The 15,398-nt window shown below is 41.4% G+C and overlaps 1 protein-coding gene across 6 annotated transcripts in view; it reads left to right on the forward strand.

The window, feature by feature from the left end:
- Positions 1-575: 575 nt before the first annotated feature.
- The window catches only part of NCOA3 (nuclear receptor coactivator 3), a 104,182-nt gene continuing 89,359 nt past the window's right edge, over positions 576-15,398 (forward strand). For 3 of the 6 annotated variants that reach the window (XM_064521466.1, XM_026106568.2, XM_064521468.1), the window contains exon 1: positions 577-760. The gene's annotated coding sequence lies outside the window, so the exon portion shown is untranslated. Of the gene's footprint in view, positions 761-828; positions 1,370-15,398 lie in introns of those variants that run through there. The other 3 variants (XM_064521467.1, XM_064521465.1, XM_064521472.1) reach the window with 2 other exon arrangements.

Here is a 15,398-nt window from a genome sequence, read left to right on the forward strand (position 1 = left end):
TCTTTCGGGATTTTTGGGGGGGTTTATCCTATTTTTGTGGGGGTTTTGGTTGTTTTTTTCCCCCCCTTCCTACTGCGTTGGATGGGACAAAACATTGAGATTGCATGGATCCGCGCCGCACCGTCACCCCTCTGGTTGTTGGGAAGGGACTGGTGGTGCGGGAGGAGGGCGGAGGTGCGCGCGGGCCGCGCCGCTGCTGCCGGGGCCGCGACTTTTAGCCCTCCGCGAAGATGAAATGCCCCTCTGTGAAAGTGATGGCGATGCGGAGCGCGGCGCTGCCGCGCTTGGCCGCGAACACGGCGAGGGCCGGTTTCGAGTTTAATCGAGGGGCCTCGGCCCCGGGAGCGGCCCCCATAACCGACCCCGTCTCGGCTCGGGGCGGGACCGGCCGCCGCCTCCCGCCCGGCCGCGACTCGCGGCGGGACACCCGCGTCCTGCCCTGCTCCGGCCGCCCGCGAGGGCCGCTGGGAGCGGCGGCCCCGAACACCCAGACTCGCGCTCCCGCGCGGCCTACAGGTACCGCGGTGCCCCGCGCGGGGGCGGGGGCGGGGGCGGGGCCGGGCCTCCGCGGACCACAGGTCCCGTGAGCGCCCGCGCGCGGCCGTACTACAGGTCCCGCAGTGCCCCGCGGCGGCTGGTGGCTCCTCTCGGGGAGGCTGGTTCCTATTTAAATCTAGCAGCGAGGAAAATGGCGGCGAGAGGCTGAGTGTGGGGGAGACGGGGAGAAGGCGACGCAGCCGAGCGTTGGCTCCTTTCCCAGGTGAGTGGGGTTTGGAGGGAGGGAGCAGCGAGCGGAGGGAGGAGAGTGCTGGTTCTTGCTCCCCCGCTTCCCGCGCCGGGGTGGGACCGGGGCGGGGAGGCAGGGCTGCCCCTCGCCGGGGCAGGGAGCAGCCCGGGGCTGGCTCCGAGGGGCGCCGCTGCCCGCTGCCCGGCGCCCCCTCCCCGCGGGGCTGTGCCTGCCCGGGGGAGGAGGAAGGGCAGCGCGGGCGGGCTGCGCGAGGCGGGGGCCGGGGGCTCCCGAGGCAGCGCGTAAATGCCGTTACCCCTCCCGGCCGTTGCAACTTCGTGGGGTCCGTGTGCGGCTGGCGGGGGCCGGCGGCGGGCACTGGGCGCGAGCCGGAGGCTCCCCCGTCGGTGCCCGGTGCGTGTGGGGGGGTGAGCTCGGGTGGAGGCGCCTCACGGAGCGCCGAGACTTGGGTTGCTCTGGATTCCCCAGCCGGTGTCCGAGTCGGCAGACCCGCCCCGCGTCTCGGCCTGGGTAGGAGGGGGTGAGGCGCCGGGGTGGCCTGCCCCCGCCCGGCCGCCCTTCCCGGGGCGGTTCCGCAGCCCGCGTTACCTGCCCTCTCCTCCTCGTCGTCCTGTAGCCGCGGTAAGTTCCGGAGGTGACTTCTCTCGTCTCCTTGTCCCTAGTAATAAGGAAATGGATGAGGAATAGTGGAAATAAAGGATGATTTCGATGCCTCTTATCCATTTCTGCCTCACAGCGGTAATGAAACTGCCGTTGAGGGATGGAGGCAAAAAGCATTTATTTATTTATTTTATTTACTGAGGTCACAGACCAGTAACTGGAAAAGGTCCTGCTGATTCTGGGGTACAAATGGGTGCATATGGGGCAGAGGGGGTATCTGAGCCTGACATAATTCCCAGCGTCCTCTTTGTGCAGTTCCGAAGTTGGTTCTGTGTGTGGTTTCTGCTCCTACTCTTCAGGGTAGTCAGGTTTTTTCCTTTCCTTTTTTTTTTCTTTTAAAGAGAAGCTTCCCGCTTTATCAGCTTATCCAGTGAACGCTGTTTAAATTTCTCTCCTTTAGTCAGGCAGCATCTCCTTCCTCTTTAACCTGTAAAGAGAAAAAAGATCTGACTTTGCCTTTAAATGGTTTATCTAAAAGTTATTACAGAAAACGCTAGGTTGGATTCTCTCCAGAATAACAAGACAAAATTGAAACAAATCTGGAAGTGTGACAGTCAGTAATGTCTAGCTATGTACTGTCTGTAACACCATTTACACAGGCGCTTTAAATAAGAAGCCTAATCCATCATCACTATTGCAAAATATTTTGTAGTAAAATATTTTCTGCTTACAGTAAACTGCTGCACATGAAATAAAGGTGTGTGCGTTCTAGACATAAATATAAGATAGCTTCATAGTAACAAGTAAACCTCAGCATTAAAGTCTGGGTTTAGAGGAAACAGACAAAACAGGGTTGCGTTTTTTAACTAGACAGTGCATGATTATATATAGTGATTGTATTTGCTGTTATGTATCATTGTAATAGGCTGTTTCTGTATTGCTCTGGTTCTGAATCTCATTCAACTCTGTTACTACAACTAACATTTGGGGATTTTTCTATGTAGCAGTTAATACCAGTGGATTTGCTGCTGTGAAATGAAGCTAGAGGTTGGGGGGGTGAGGAAGGGAAGTGATGGCAGACAGAATAAACCCAATATTCAGGCTTTTAAGTACCTTGCTTGGTAACAGACTGCTTTTATCTTGGCATACAAGTTGTGATTTTTTTTTTTTTACTTTTTAATTCTTCATTCGTAACCTCTGTTCATTCTGGGTTTTGATTCATTAACTTAGAAGTTTAGACTGTCTGCTTTTTTTTCTCTTTTTGGCATAGTATTACTCAGACTCTAATGTGTAGTTGAGACAAAATGCAGAGTAGGAAAGAGAAAGAAATTTTGTTTACAATAAAATGTTATCTTTTGATCATGTGCTTTTTTCATTAATACTGGACAAGAAATCACAGCTAAAGCCTTCAAGATGAATTTCTATACTACAGTTCCTTAGAATAGATTTTATTTTTTAAAGAACTCTGAAAAAGAAAGGGTTTCTTGGTTATGTTGTGTGCAAAATGAAGCCTCCATTGATAGCATGTAAAATGATATTGGACACTACAGTCTGACACTGGAGGCTGCTTCAACTCCTGCATTTAAATGAGCCTCCCTCTAAGATGTGATCTTGAATGACTGTATGATGCAGGATATTCTGCATTATGTTAATGGTAGCTGTTTGATTATGAGTATTTAGAAATATCTTAAATATTATTGTTCTTATTTGTTTTTATGCTGAAAAATGGAGCTGAGGGGGAGGAGACAAATAATATTTTTCTTTTTATGCTAAGGATATGAGAGGATGGAGAAGAATACCTAAACCTGAATGCCGGGGCAGGGTGCCTGTTTGCTTTTTTTGTATATGTAAATCTGTTGACACTTCTAAATGTAGCATATTAAGGAAGAGGCATTTGTGAAAGAATTTAACCACAGCTGATTAAAATCAGGGTGGAAATATATTCCACAGCAGATTTAATATGTTGTGTTTAGTTCAGTGAAGGTGCATCAAATCCTTTTTCACTCAATGTAAATGGGAGGTATACTTCAGAAAGACCCTATTACTTTTAAAAAAATACTTTTAATTTAAGGGATAATTTTTATTTTTTAATTGACAGTTATCAATAGGCTGATTATCTTTGAGGCAGAACAAAATTAACTTGACTCCAAACTGAATCTCATGAGGGATGAGGGATTTTGAGTCTTTCATATGAATTTTGTGGAATTACTGTTGAGGCTTTATGCTTCTAGATGTACATACATGTTTTTCTTCATGTTGTCTAGAGCCAGCCCTGTTTCTGATGTTGTACGGAGGTTTAAAAAAGGGGGGGGGGGGGCAGGGAGCAGTTGCTTAAGACAGCATGCTGTTTAAGTGAGAGGGAAGAGAGGGCAATGGGGCCACCAGAGGTTTTACCGCCTGTTTTGCTTATAACCTGGAAAGTCAGGCTTGCTGCTGCTAAGGAACAGCTTAGGATATGTTGAAAGACTTCTACTTCTGAGATTGAAAAGGGGTTTTCAGCAGCAGTAGTCACTGCTTTTGCAATAGGCAAGAGGAATGGAGGTGGTGAGGCCAGCTCTACAGTTACCTAGTTAACTTTGTCTTCTCCTTCCCTGTGTGGGTGTGTGGGTTTTTTTTCTTTTATCCCCTCCTACACTTGTCACCTTCCCAGTTAAATGTGAGCCAGCTCTGATCAGATATACTTAAACTGTTTGCTAAACATTCTCTGTTAGGTTATGCATCATTGCCCTCTTGGAAATCTTACTTTAAAGACTTTTTACCATCAACTTATGTTCTTTGAAAGCTATAAGCATGGATTGTGCCATGACTTCAAGCCTAAGACCACTAGAACTGCGTTTTGTGAACAAGACTGTTCTAGAAACCTCAAGTTGTAAAAGTTGTCTAGAAAATATAGTGATCATTAGGTCATGGCAAGCAATTTTTCACTAAATTGTTGCACATGTGGCTAAACTACACAGAAGTCTTGTCCTGGCTCATCAGGTGCACCTGAAAATGTGGGAGGAGAGAGAAGAAGGCCACAGTACAATACAGCTGTGTTATATTGCTGGCCACAATGCCTAGCACCTGCATTTGTGTAAGCTGAATAGTAGTCTTTTTGTCACAAAGCCTATTTTCTTTACTGTTTTCACGCTTCTGCTCATGTCAGGATGTATCGGATCCACTGAATGAGATAATCTAGTATCACAGGTATATCCAGAAGGCCTTTAGTGGCATGTTTTTGAGGTGTGTATGTACAGTTGCATGCAATATTCTGTATGTGACTCTGAGGACTTTTTTTTCTTCCAGCTGTCTGCTACATGGAAGAGAGAAAATTAATTGCTGCTTCTTGAAAAGCAGCACTGAAATGGTTTGCATGGCTAAAAATGTTACGAAGATAATACCTTTCACCTGTCTCTTGTGTAGTTGTGGACTAACACTGTTTTTTCATGGTGGTGGTGGGAGGGGGACTGAATGTTTGATAAGGAGAAGCAGAAGTACTTCACATCTCCCTGGTCTCAGGAACTGTAAGGACATTTAATGCATGGATGGAACTTGCTCATCAGGGCTTGCTGTGTTTGCCCAAAATCTCCACAGGGCTATATAGCTGTATATGTGTGCTCTTTTTCATGAGCTTTTTAGGTGGAATTAAATAGAAATGGATACAGTGGCTTTTGTTGTGATTCCAATGGGTTTCCATCAGCAAACTCAAATGGTAACAATGAAATTTTGTTGCACGTTTTATCGTTAGGCCACTCAGATATGTTTTTGAATGGTACTACAAGTGTTGAAATATTAAGTATAGACTTCAACAAATCCTTCAACAAATCCGATTTTCATATGCTTTCTAATGGAAATGCTTTGTGTTTTAAGTTCCTATACTTGGAAATACACACAGAAGAACAGTTAGTGAATGTGGAAAGGGGAGAAATAAAATGATTTTCAGGAAACCCACCTAGACGAGGAAAATGAAGCAAGCCAACAACTATTGGCTAAGACTATTTGCCTGTTGTCCTTGTTGAAGAAAACAGTTGGCAGATTTGGTGTTTGCCTGCCACTTTCAGTATATCATTATAGAAGATAGTTCATTTGATTTTAAGCTTTTCTTTTCAAATGCCAGTGTTTCTCTGGGTCATGTGCACAACAAAACTGTAATGCATTATATTTTTGGGGGGTGGAACTGTAACAAAACTGTTAATCCATATCTTGCACCCCTTCCACATGTCTTAAACACCTATTTGTTTAACTTTGGAGTTGATCACAAACTAGAAAAGACTTTAGCCCTGTCATGCTGTGTCTAGGGCAGTATCCATCTCTTGGTGTTACTGAGCCAAGTTGCAGGTGCAGTGGTGATGATACTGTGTGATGCTGTATTAAACGAATGTTTCCTTGGAGGTAAGAAGAGATTGCCTTTAGCCAACCACAGATGTCGAATGTCTTTCCTTTTTAAAATTACCTATTAATGAGTATGGAAATTTAAAGGAAAAAACTTTTACTTCCAGACCATATAATACACTTTTATAAACAAATTTAATAGTATGGAATGCTATGTTTTCTCCCTAATAGAGAGGGAGGATAGGAGCTTTAAGGCAAAGGATCTGTCATAATGCTCAATGTGAGACTCTAATTACAGTGATTATTAGTGGCTTTCCTTCACATGGAAAGCTTTATATTAAATACATTGGCTGTATCATAACTTTAGTTTAATGCTTTCAGGTAGTGTATTAAAATGCAAATTGTGCTGCCCCTTTTAGGCTTTCATAATGCTAATAATATGACATTAAATCCCTGAGGAGTTGGTGGAGATTTAGAAAATAATAATAAAAAAGGTGTGTGTGTGTGTGGGGGGGGGGGGAGGGCTGGGTTCTTGAACCTTTAAAACAAGCAGGCCTTTTCTTTATGAGCTACAGGATCCTTGAAGCTTGTTAACCAAGGCTGTGGAAACTAAATCTCAGTGTCCCCTTCCTATCAGAGAGGGCCAGAATATTAAACTGGGTTGATGTAGGCTATGCAGATGCTCTGGTCAAGATGTTCTTGTGCCCTAAAAGTTAAGGTTTGTCATCTTTGCAGTGCATCCAAACATAGGAATCGTGCAAGGTGATAACTTGGATAAAAGTTTGGTTCAGATGCATCCTTGAGCTATGAATCAGCTTTGGTCAGAGGGAATGCTGCTTGCCCTAGTGAAATAAGCCCTAAGCCAACTTGTCTTCCCTATCAAATCAGGATTAAAAACATTCAATATGTAAATGCAGCCAAAACAGGGAAAGAACAACTGTATTTCTGGGGAGGGAATGCCTGGCTTTGATCTGTGGAAAGCGGAGTAGGAAGCTCTTGAAAGGGAAGGTTTAACACATTTTGAGGAGGTAAATCAATAGTATGACCAAAGAATTTGTTTGCAGTAGTAGAATCTCTACCATGTAGTGCTGAAACTTTACTGCATGGGTTATGGTGAAACCTTTTGAACTGCCTGCTGTTTGAGCTGTGAGATTAGTTGGGGAATGACTGGTTAGTGCAACTAAGGTATTATCCTGCTTTGCTGTACTGGTGTTTGGAACTATGAGCTGTAGCTCTGAATGTTAATAGATGTCTTTAGGTCCTCATATATTGTCACATAAATCTGACATGACTTCGGCATGTTATTGTTGCAGTGTGTGAACTTTACATAAATCATATCTTTACATGGGTTTGGTATTCTGGCAACTCTCTTATAGAGAGCTCTTGTCAGACTGCTTTCTAGTTTAGCAAACACTTCAAAGATATGGCAACCTCAAACTAAATCTTCTGTAGAAAAGGAAAAGGCTTCCTCCTTGTCACTGCATCATGGAGCTGTTGACTTTTGCTGTTGTTTTGAAGGGTTTCTTTCTATATGACATTTGAAAGAAAACATGTAGAGTAGACTACATGTTAATCTTTTTATTAGTATTGTGCTTTGAGGGTGCATGTTTTTCAGGTCAGTGTAAAAGGTAACCATGAGCTGTTTTACTGAAGCTTATCTTCTTCTCCCTGGATGCAGTTAAAGACTCCTTAGTCCTGCGAAGTTTCTTCAGAAAGTGGAGAGGCATGGGAACATGATTTAGTTTTTCTGTTGGATAATTCATCAAATTGGCATGTTTCTCATCTTGTAAACTCTAAATTATTGCCTCGTAAGTATTACCTGTTTGTCATACTAGCTCTTCTGTTTTAGCTTATTCTCTTGAGTAGGCAGAAACCACTGCATAACTTCTACCCCTTCTCTCCAGTCTTGAAGGAATTCATGCAGGTGTAAAACTAGGCATGTAAAAATGATTTCCAACTCTCCTAGAGCTTGAAGGTGAAAGAGTTCATCTAAGTGAGATCTCTCTATCTTAGCAAATCAACTTTCCTTTCTTCTTGTAAATTAGCTGCTTGTCCAAATTCTAGGATTTTTCTTTGCTAACAGGGCTTACTATTTTGATACTTCTCAGTCACTTAGAGTGTTACATATATGCGAAGGGCAAAGGAAGCAATTGTGAAGTGTAGAGTATTGTCTACTGGTAAACAGTACTCTCAAAACTTAGCTTGCTAAAACTTTACTTTTTTAAAAACATGTACCAGTTAGTAGGTTTTAAGAAACTGTCTTGTTTGACTAGAAACCTTAACTTTCACAACTTCTCTGACAAATTTGAGAATTGACTTAAATATTTTTCAAAAGCTGTAACCTGCAGGTAACACTCCCAGTTGTCTTCCTCAGACTACCAGATGATGCAATATGGTAATCCAATAGCAACAGGTTGCATGGTTAAATCAAGCAGACTGTTTCTTACCCTGTGCTCTTCTGAACTGGACAAGTTGGGCATCTTCTTTTTGTAAGAGTTTACACTTCTGTAGTAGGTAAATATCTATCCTTTTGATGCTGATGAGCCACCATTTGTGTTGTCCTTGCATTAGCCATTGTACGTGGTTGTAGCCCTCTTAAAAGCCATTTTGAAGGCTCTTTAATAAAAGCTTAAAAGAACAAGAGGATGCTCTCAGGAAGGAATCTGAAAATAGTTGAAGTGATTTTGATGGTTCGCTAAGCCAAAGAATGACTTAGCAATGGAAGCTTACAAGTAGTGATACAGGGCTTTTTCTGTTTTGCTCATCCAAAAGCTTTTTTTTTTTTTTTTTCCTTTTCCCCCCTCTCCTCTAAGCAGGAGGCAGTCTGTCACTGCTCTGAGTTCTAACTAGATCACAAAGTAAGAAGTGCTGTGGCATAGTGAGACTAAGCAGCTGCTTGTACCTCACATTGGCAAATGAGTAATAAGCTCTAAGGGGGTTGCTTTGCCATTTGCTTTAAATAATTCATGGGTGAAATGTAAGTTTAGAAATCTTGTGTGGGGATAAAATCTGCCTGATACAAACAGGCTTCTTTCTTGACTTGCATAAGGAATAATTAAGTTTTTCTTTTAGACCTCTTATTATTCTTTCTCTTACTTAAAAGCATTGTCAAATATTGCTGTGGGTCTAGAGAGGACCTTAACACTGCATGGGTTTAATGCTCTGTTGCTGGTTGTTATCAGCCAAACATTGAACGCGCTTAACTCTTTATATCTAGATACTGGTGTGAAGTCTAATGCAACTTCCAGTGCTGACTCGGCATGAAACGCTTGGCAACAAGTTGGCTTATGAACTTGCTCAAAGGACATCACTCGACTCTTGTTTAACTCTTATATGACTGATCATGGCAGTTGTAAATGTTTTTCAAATGTTTTCTGGCTTAGTTAATGTGAATCTGAGGAAACTAGTTGTCAGGGAAGTCTCTAATAAAATTCAGTAAGATGTAGGTATGCATGGTAGAAACCATGCACGCCTAAGAACTTGAGACCGTAAAACAATGTGGTTGTGTTGCTCGACATATTTTCTCTATGGCTGCTTTGTGTCTCATGTCAGAATGTCCTGCCTCACTGTTTGAAACATGCCAAAGTGACAGAACAGGTAATAGAGCAGTGGATAAGGGGAAAAATGCTTTTGCTGCTGTACCTACTGGCAGAGGAGTTAAGCAGAAGGCAGAAGAAAATTCAACAATTCAGTTGTCAAAAAAACCCTCAAATGACATGTATTCTCTGCTCCGGTACTTTGAGTAAACTTTTTCTTACTGGCTCAGAGTAATCAGTCTGGAGAACTGTTTAGTATTCTTTTTGCACCAGTCTGAAGAACTGAAACCTAAAGCAACGATAGCATTTCTCTCGTTTTGTCTTGTACTCTAATTGTGCTGATCATCCTATGGAGTGTATTAGCATCTTACTGCTGCTGTTCTTGTCAAATATTCGATGGGCGTTTCCGTCAAATTCTCTGTAGGCTAGTGAGTCCCCAGAATAGGGAAACTTCTGTGCTGTATGCTTCTGGCAACTAGTATGTGTGTGAGTGGGTTGCAGCTAATGTAGTCTACTTGGACAGACTTTTCTGAAATGTCTTTGTAGACAACTGTTGGGAGTCTACATGTGTGCATGCACACACAGCCTTACTTTGTATGAGCTCTGGATCTCTTGTTTGTTGGAAGTTTATGAACAAGGAAGTAACACTTAAAATCATTTCTCTTATTCACAGTGATGTCTTTAAATTGATTATCGATTTTTTTTTTTTTTTCTAGTGGCTTGCATCTTAAGGGGATGATCTCAAAAAATTGCTACATCTTTTTGCCAGTGACTCAGATTTTTTTTTTTTTTTTTTTCAGACCTTTACTCTTCCTCTATACTTCCCTTCCTCCACCCTCAAGGCTGTACAAGAGAGGGTGGTCAAAAATAGGGAATTATGGCTCCTGTTCCTCTGCCTTTTTGTGTTCTTTCCATCTTTGCTGGAATGGACTAAAGTTCCATAGATAGCAGCATCTTTTGCAACAGTGCTGTCTTCCCCTGCCTTCCCTGCCCTTTCTGGATGCCTTTTAACATTCAGAATTGGGATGTCTGGCTCAATGGACAGACCTCAGTGTGTGGCCTACTAGAGGACCATGTTCTAAGTAATGCTGTTAGGTATATATGGCTTTTTAAAGTCATTTTAGCCAGTAAATATAAAATACCATTTGCTTGGCTCAGTTATAACTATTAAGTGTTATAAGAGAGGATCCATACAGGTAACTAAAGAAGGAAGTTTAAAAATACTTATTCAAAGTCATAGTCTGCTGTATCTTTTATTTCAACATGATTGTGTATAGCCTTTTAAACAAGAAAATGTACAAGAGCAAATGGACTGAAGACACTTAAAAATTATCTTATTTTAGTTGCTTGCTTGTTTAATGGCATGTGTTGTCATATGCATTATCTTCTCATTTTGTAAATAAATTGTGTGCATATTTAAAAGTTTTAGTTTCCCATTAAAGGCAACATAATCCATGAATATTTTACCTGCAAACTGTTCTCTTGATTAAATACAACAACAGCAGCACCTTTTTTTGACTTTGAATGTCCATTTGACACACATGTGCTTGTGCACGCACACCTGTAAGAGGAAGGCTTTTATTTTGATTGATGTAGAGAAAACTGAGAAAAGAAAACATCTGCACTGTCTGGAATGTCTTCTGAAGATGTTTTGTATTGCACTTGTGGGTTTTTTTGTTGAAACTCCTCAGTTTCTGGGTAATGCATGTTTGTAGCTCATAAATAAGACTTGTAGAAGTGAGGCATAGAACCAGTGCTAGCAGATTTGCTAGACTTGTATCGGCTGGGTTAATGACTATAAGAAGGTAGTGGTGGCAAGGAGCAGGACCCGGTGAGATGCGAAATTAGTGAAAATTTGAGGAAAATTCAAGAGCAGCCTTCATTTGATCATGTCATCCACTCTGTAATTTGCACTTGAGCAGAAAATACAAGGTAGTTTTTCCTGAACTGCTTCATCTCTTCCCTTTAGCCATGCCATCTGTAGCTGGACCTCAGATGACCTCAAAAAAGATTAGTACATAGTATGGTAATATTTCAGACTGGCCAAGCAATACCTCTGGCATCTGAATGATGGTGCCTTTTTTTGATCTTAGCACCGCTCTACTGCGTCAGTGAAACTTTTGCTTAAACTAAGGATTCTGTCTAGGCAGAAGGCTAAGGTTGTTTGGGCTATGCATTTGAGAAAGCTTTGGAAAAAAAAAACTTTTAAAGCAGTGGAAATTTCCAGGCTTCAAAAAAAAAAAAAAAATCCCACCATATGAAGTCCTGGTCTAATAACTGCTTTGCAAGAACAGAGAAATATGAAAAGGAACCGCAGACGTTCTGGATGTCAGCCTGTGAAATTTTCCACTATTTCCTTTAATAACATGCAGGCATGCTTATATTGCTGGAATTTCAGTTAGTCTCGTTCTGACTGAAACTCCAAGCCACTTGGTGAGCAAATGCTCCCTGTGAGTGAGTTGTTAGGAAAAAGAAAATTCTTGCTTGTAAGAACTTATATAAACCAATTGCTGAATATGAACTGTTACATTAATCTTGCCTCCCATTTCTGGGATTACAGTTTGCATTAACTGTTGCTTTTGCTAGTGTATAAGATGATCATCCCAAGTGACAATCCATCTTCTTTCTTTCTTCTGATAATCTAGACTAACATTTCCAATAAGGACTATGTGCTACTAAACTAGAAATCTTAATTTTCATTTTTATATACTAATCAAAGATAGACATTAGGAAACACATCCTGTACTAATCATATTCTTCTGTAAATTAACTAACTTTAAAACATATTTAATGGTTATTTATAAAATCATTGCAGTTTCAAATACACTGGTGAAAATAAAACTGAAGGGCTCTGCAAGTTCAGCCTCATTTGTGTACCTCGAAGCTGTTTTCTGCTGAATCCCTCTTGTTTACCATGAGGCGCCCTGACCTTTCTCCAAGATCTAGAGGACTCTGTACTTGGAATGTACCTTGTCTTTCTGTCACTACAGATATTCATTGTTGACTTGTGCTCTTTTGGGCCAAAGCCTAAAGAATCCTTTATATTAAGTTTTTCTACTTTGCTGAAATGCTGGGGTGGGAGCTCGGTGATATTTTGTGCAAAAGCAAGCAACATCACAACAAACTGATTCCCTTCCAGTATTAGTTGAAAAATATAGCAACAGAGTCCTCTAAATGCATTCCTGTGGAACACCGTCTTCCGGAGGCCGTGCAGTGCACTTCCCCAGCAGCTCATGCCAAGTCAGGGCTCTTGTGCTTCCTCCCTTTTACCTCCCTTCCCATTGCTGTGGAACTGGGGCTTCTGCAGTCAGCAAATGGATTCAGTTGAAAATTGACCTAGCTGAAGCAAAACCAAACCACCCAGACAACTTCTTGCCAAGTCAGCTTACCACCTGGTTGCACAAACACCAACATTGGTGCAAGGGAGGGGGTGGGGTGGGACTGGAGCATCCACAGTTTACAAAAGTTTAAGCTGCATGAAGCTCTTGCAAAACCGATCCTGAAATACGCATGTTACGGAAGAGAGCCTCAAGCAGTCCCTGGGCATAGGAGAAATTCAGCAACTTTTGTCTGCCCTGGGACTTGAAACCTAGAAGCAGTGGTGGAGTTGACAATTATGTATTATTACTGGTAGTTCCTTATCTGTTATATCTGCATTGGAAAATTAACTTCATTCAAGTCAGTAGGGAGTAAGTAGATGTATTTAGTGCCATTCTGAAAATGGGTATTAGGAAAACATCAAGTGTTTAATAGGAGTTTGTTACTAGTGTAATTCATAGGTATTGCTGAGCAGAATAACCTACTGAAAGGGGTAACTACAGCAATAATGCTAATTCAGGGTGGAATTAAGCTATCAAATGGATGGCTTCTGTAGAGACTCAGAAAATCAGCAACCTGATGGCACTGGGTTGAGTGTTGAAACATTTTTTGGCAGAACTGTGGGAATAGAGTATCTGTTGCTCTTTGTTGTGAAAGAACTCCTTGTTTCTTGTTTTTCTCCTATGCTATTGTAATTAGACAACGGTCTTTCATAGGTTACTGCCTATGGACTTCATGGTTTCTAGGTTGAGGTTAAGGACTAAGAACAGAATAAAGATCCCAAGTATTTGGTAATGCATGTTTCTAAATGAATTTGCAGAGTAGGCTGATATACTCTGCAGCATGTATTTAGCCTCGAAGTGGAACTGTCACTTAAGCTCTAGCTTTCACTTCCACAACATCAAGATTAAAACTTTCTTGTCTGAAGACTTTTACAGAGACAAAAACAGAAAGGCATGGGAGGGTGACAGTCCAGAACAATTTTTGTATACAGCTGTGTCTTATTTTCTACCAAGAGTGCCTTTTATGTCTAGGACTAGATTGCTTCCAAAGTTAACCTGCATAGCTAGGCCAAAATAAACAGCCACATGCAAAGCTGAAGACAAATTATTGTACTCTGATAAAGTATGTTTACCCTAGGAAGCTATTGCTAAATAGAAACATACTCAATGTTTATACGAACACTTGTTCGAAAGGACATCTGTCAGTGCCTGTACACAGATTGATAGGACACATGTCCATTTAGTATATAGCCATCTTGCCCGCACCTTCAGACATGCGAGAAGAAGTGGGAAGAGTGGCACACAATAGTAACTGACAAGATCATCAGTCTCAAATAGTGCTTTTTTGAGCCAAGATGGCAGTTTGCAGACCTGAAGGCAACACAGCTGAACCCTTTTGATTGGTGTTAAGTGATTGCACTACAACACACAGTTGCCAAGATAATGATGATTTCTTGGATTTAGGCCCTTGTTCAATGTCTCCTTAGTAATTCTGGAAACTTTCTACTTGTTTTCTGTCTAGCTGGTCTTTTTTTCAGGTGCGTGTTAATTTTTACTAGGCGTTTTATGACAAAATATGTATTTCTTTAGCTTTGTTAATTTTCTTTAATGCTGCAGTACCATATGAGGTAAGGTCGTAATACAATGTGTGACATTCCTGATGAAGTTACTGACTTGTGCAGGGACAACCTAATATTGATATCCTCTATTTTATGCTTTCCTTGAATTATGTTTATGTATGTAGCAGACTTAATTTCCTTGCAGGGCATTAAACAACTCTGCTGCTCATGTAAATCCAAACCTCTTATGTCTGTTACTTCCAGTGTTATCACTGTTCTCTTTTGAGTTACTGAATTGTCTGCCCTTCTTACATCAATGCTGACATCCCCCAAATTTCAGTGATGGAAAACCTCAGGTCTTAAGCTCAGCAAACCAGAGCTACCACACAACTTGATAGAAGTACATGGTCAGCTAGAAGGGGGATCTTATTAGTGCCCGCAATGTGAGAGAGGCTGCAGTGTGAGCTTGTACCTTGTTGGTTATAACATTCAGAGAGATGCTGTGAATTTCTTCACTCTAGGAAAAGCCTCAGTCAGGTGCATGACTTTTCTATTTCAGCACCTGTGTAAAGAGTATCAGAGTAGATATAAAGAGTAGATACAAATTTTATAGGCTGTTGAGATCACCTAAAGCAGACATATTTTCACCTTCCTTTTTGATATTCTCCTATCTGAAACATTTTTTTATTTTATATATTAAACTAAGTAGTTAAGATGAGCTTCACACCACTTAATTTTATCGGGGAAGGGTGTACTTTTATTCTTTCTGTAGCGTTTGTTTAAATAGGTGGCATGTTTTGAAAGGGGCACCTCAGGTAAAGAAATGTGTTCTATTAAATGTGTGATAAGCTATTATTTTGGGCGTAATAAAACCAAGAAATCTGTGAAAATGAGTTTGAGGGGAATGATAAAAGGACAATGAAGTATGGGCAATCTTATTCCGAGTGGCTGTAACTTAAATTTGATGTATTTAAAGGAACTGCTTTATGCTTTTTTGAGAAGAAAGCAAGGTTAGAGACAACTCGTATAGTTGTTGGTTTCTCTGCTTGCACAGCATTCTTATACTTTCTTATACACCCTTTCTTATACTCAAAGCCTCTGTAACTGTGCATGCTATGTGAAAGACGATAGTGTTCTTCCTGAATTTCCCCTGTAAGCTTGCCTAAACGCAAGCTTTAACATGAGCTTATCAATTAGCAAAGTGTGCAGTTTGGATGGAGACCTGGCATGTGGACTAAATATTAGACTTTCTCTTGTGTATAAAACTATTGGTGTTAGAATGTACAAAGTACATTTTTCCAAACCAAAGTAAATGCTTTATATT

The sequence above is a fragment of the Dromaius novaehollandiae genome, chromosome 16 (genome assembly GCF_036370855.1).
Source record: "Dromaius novaehollandiae isolate bDroNov1 chromosome 16, bDroNov1.hap1, whole genome shotgun sequence".
NCBI lineage: Eukaryota > Metazoa > Chordata > Aves > Casuariiformes > Dromaiidae > Dromaius > Dromaius novaehollandiae.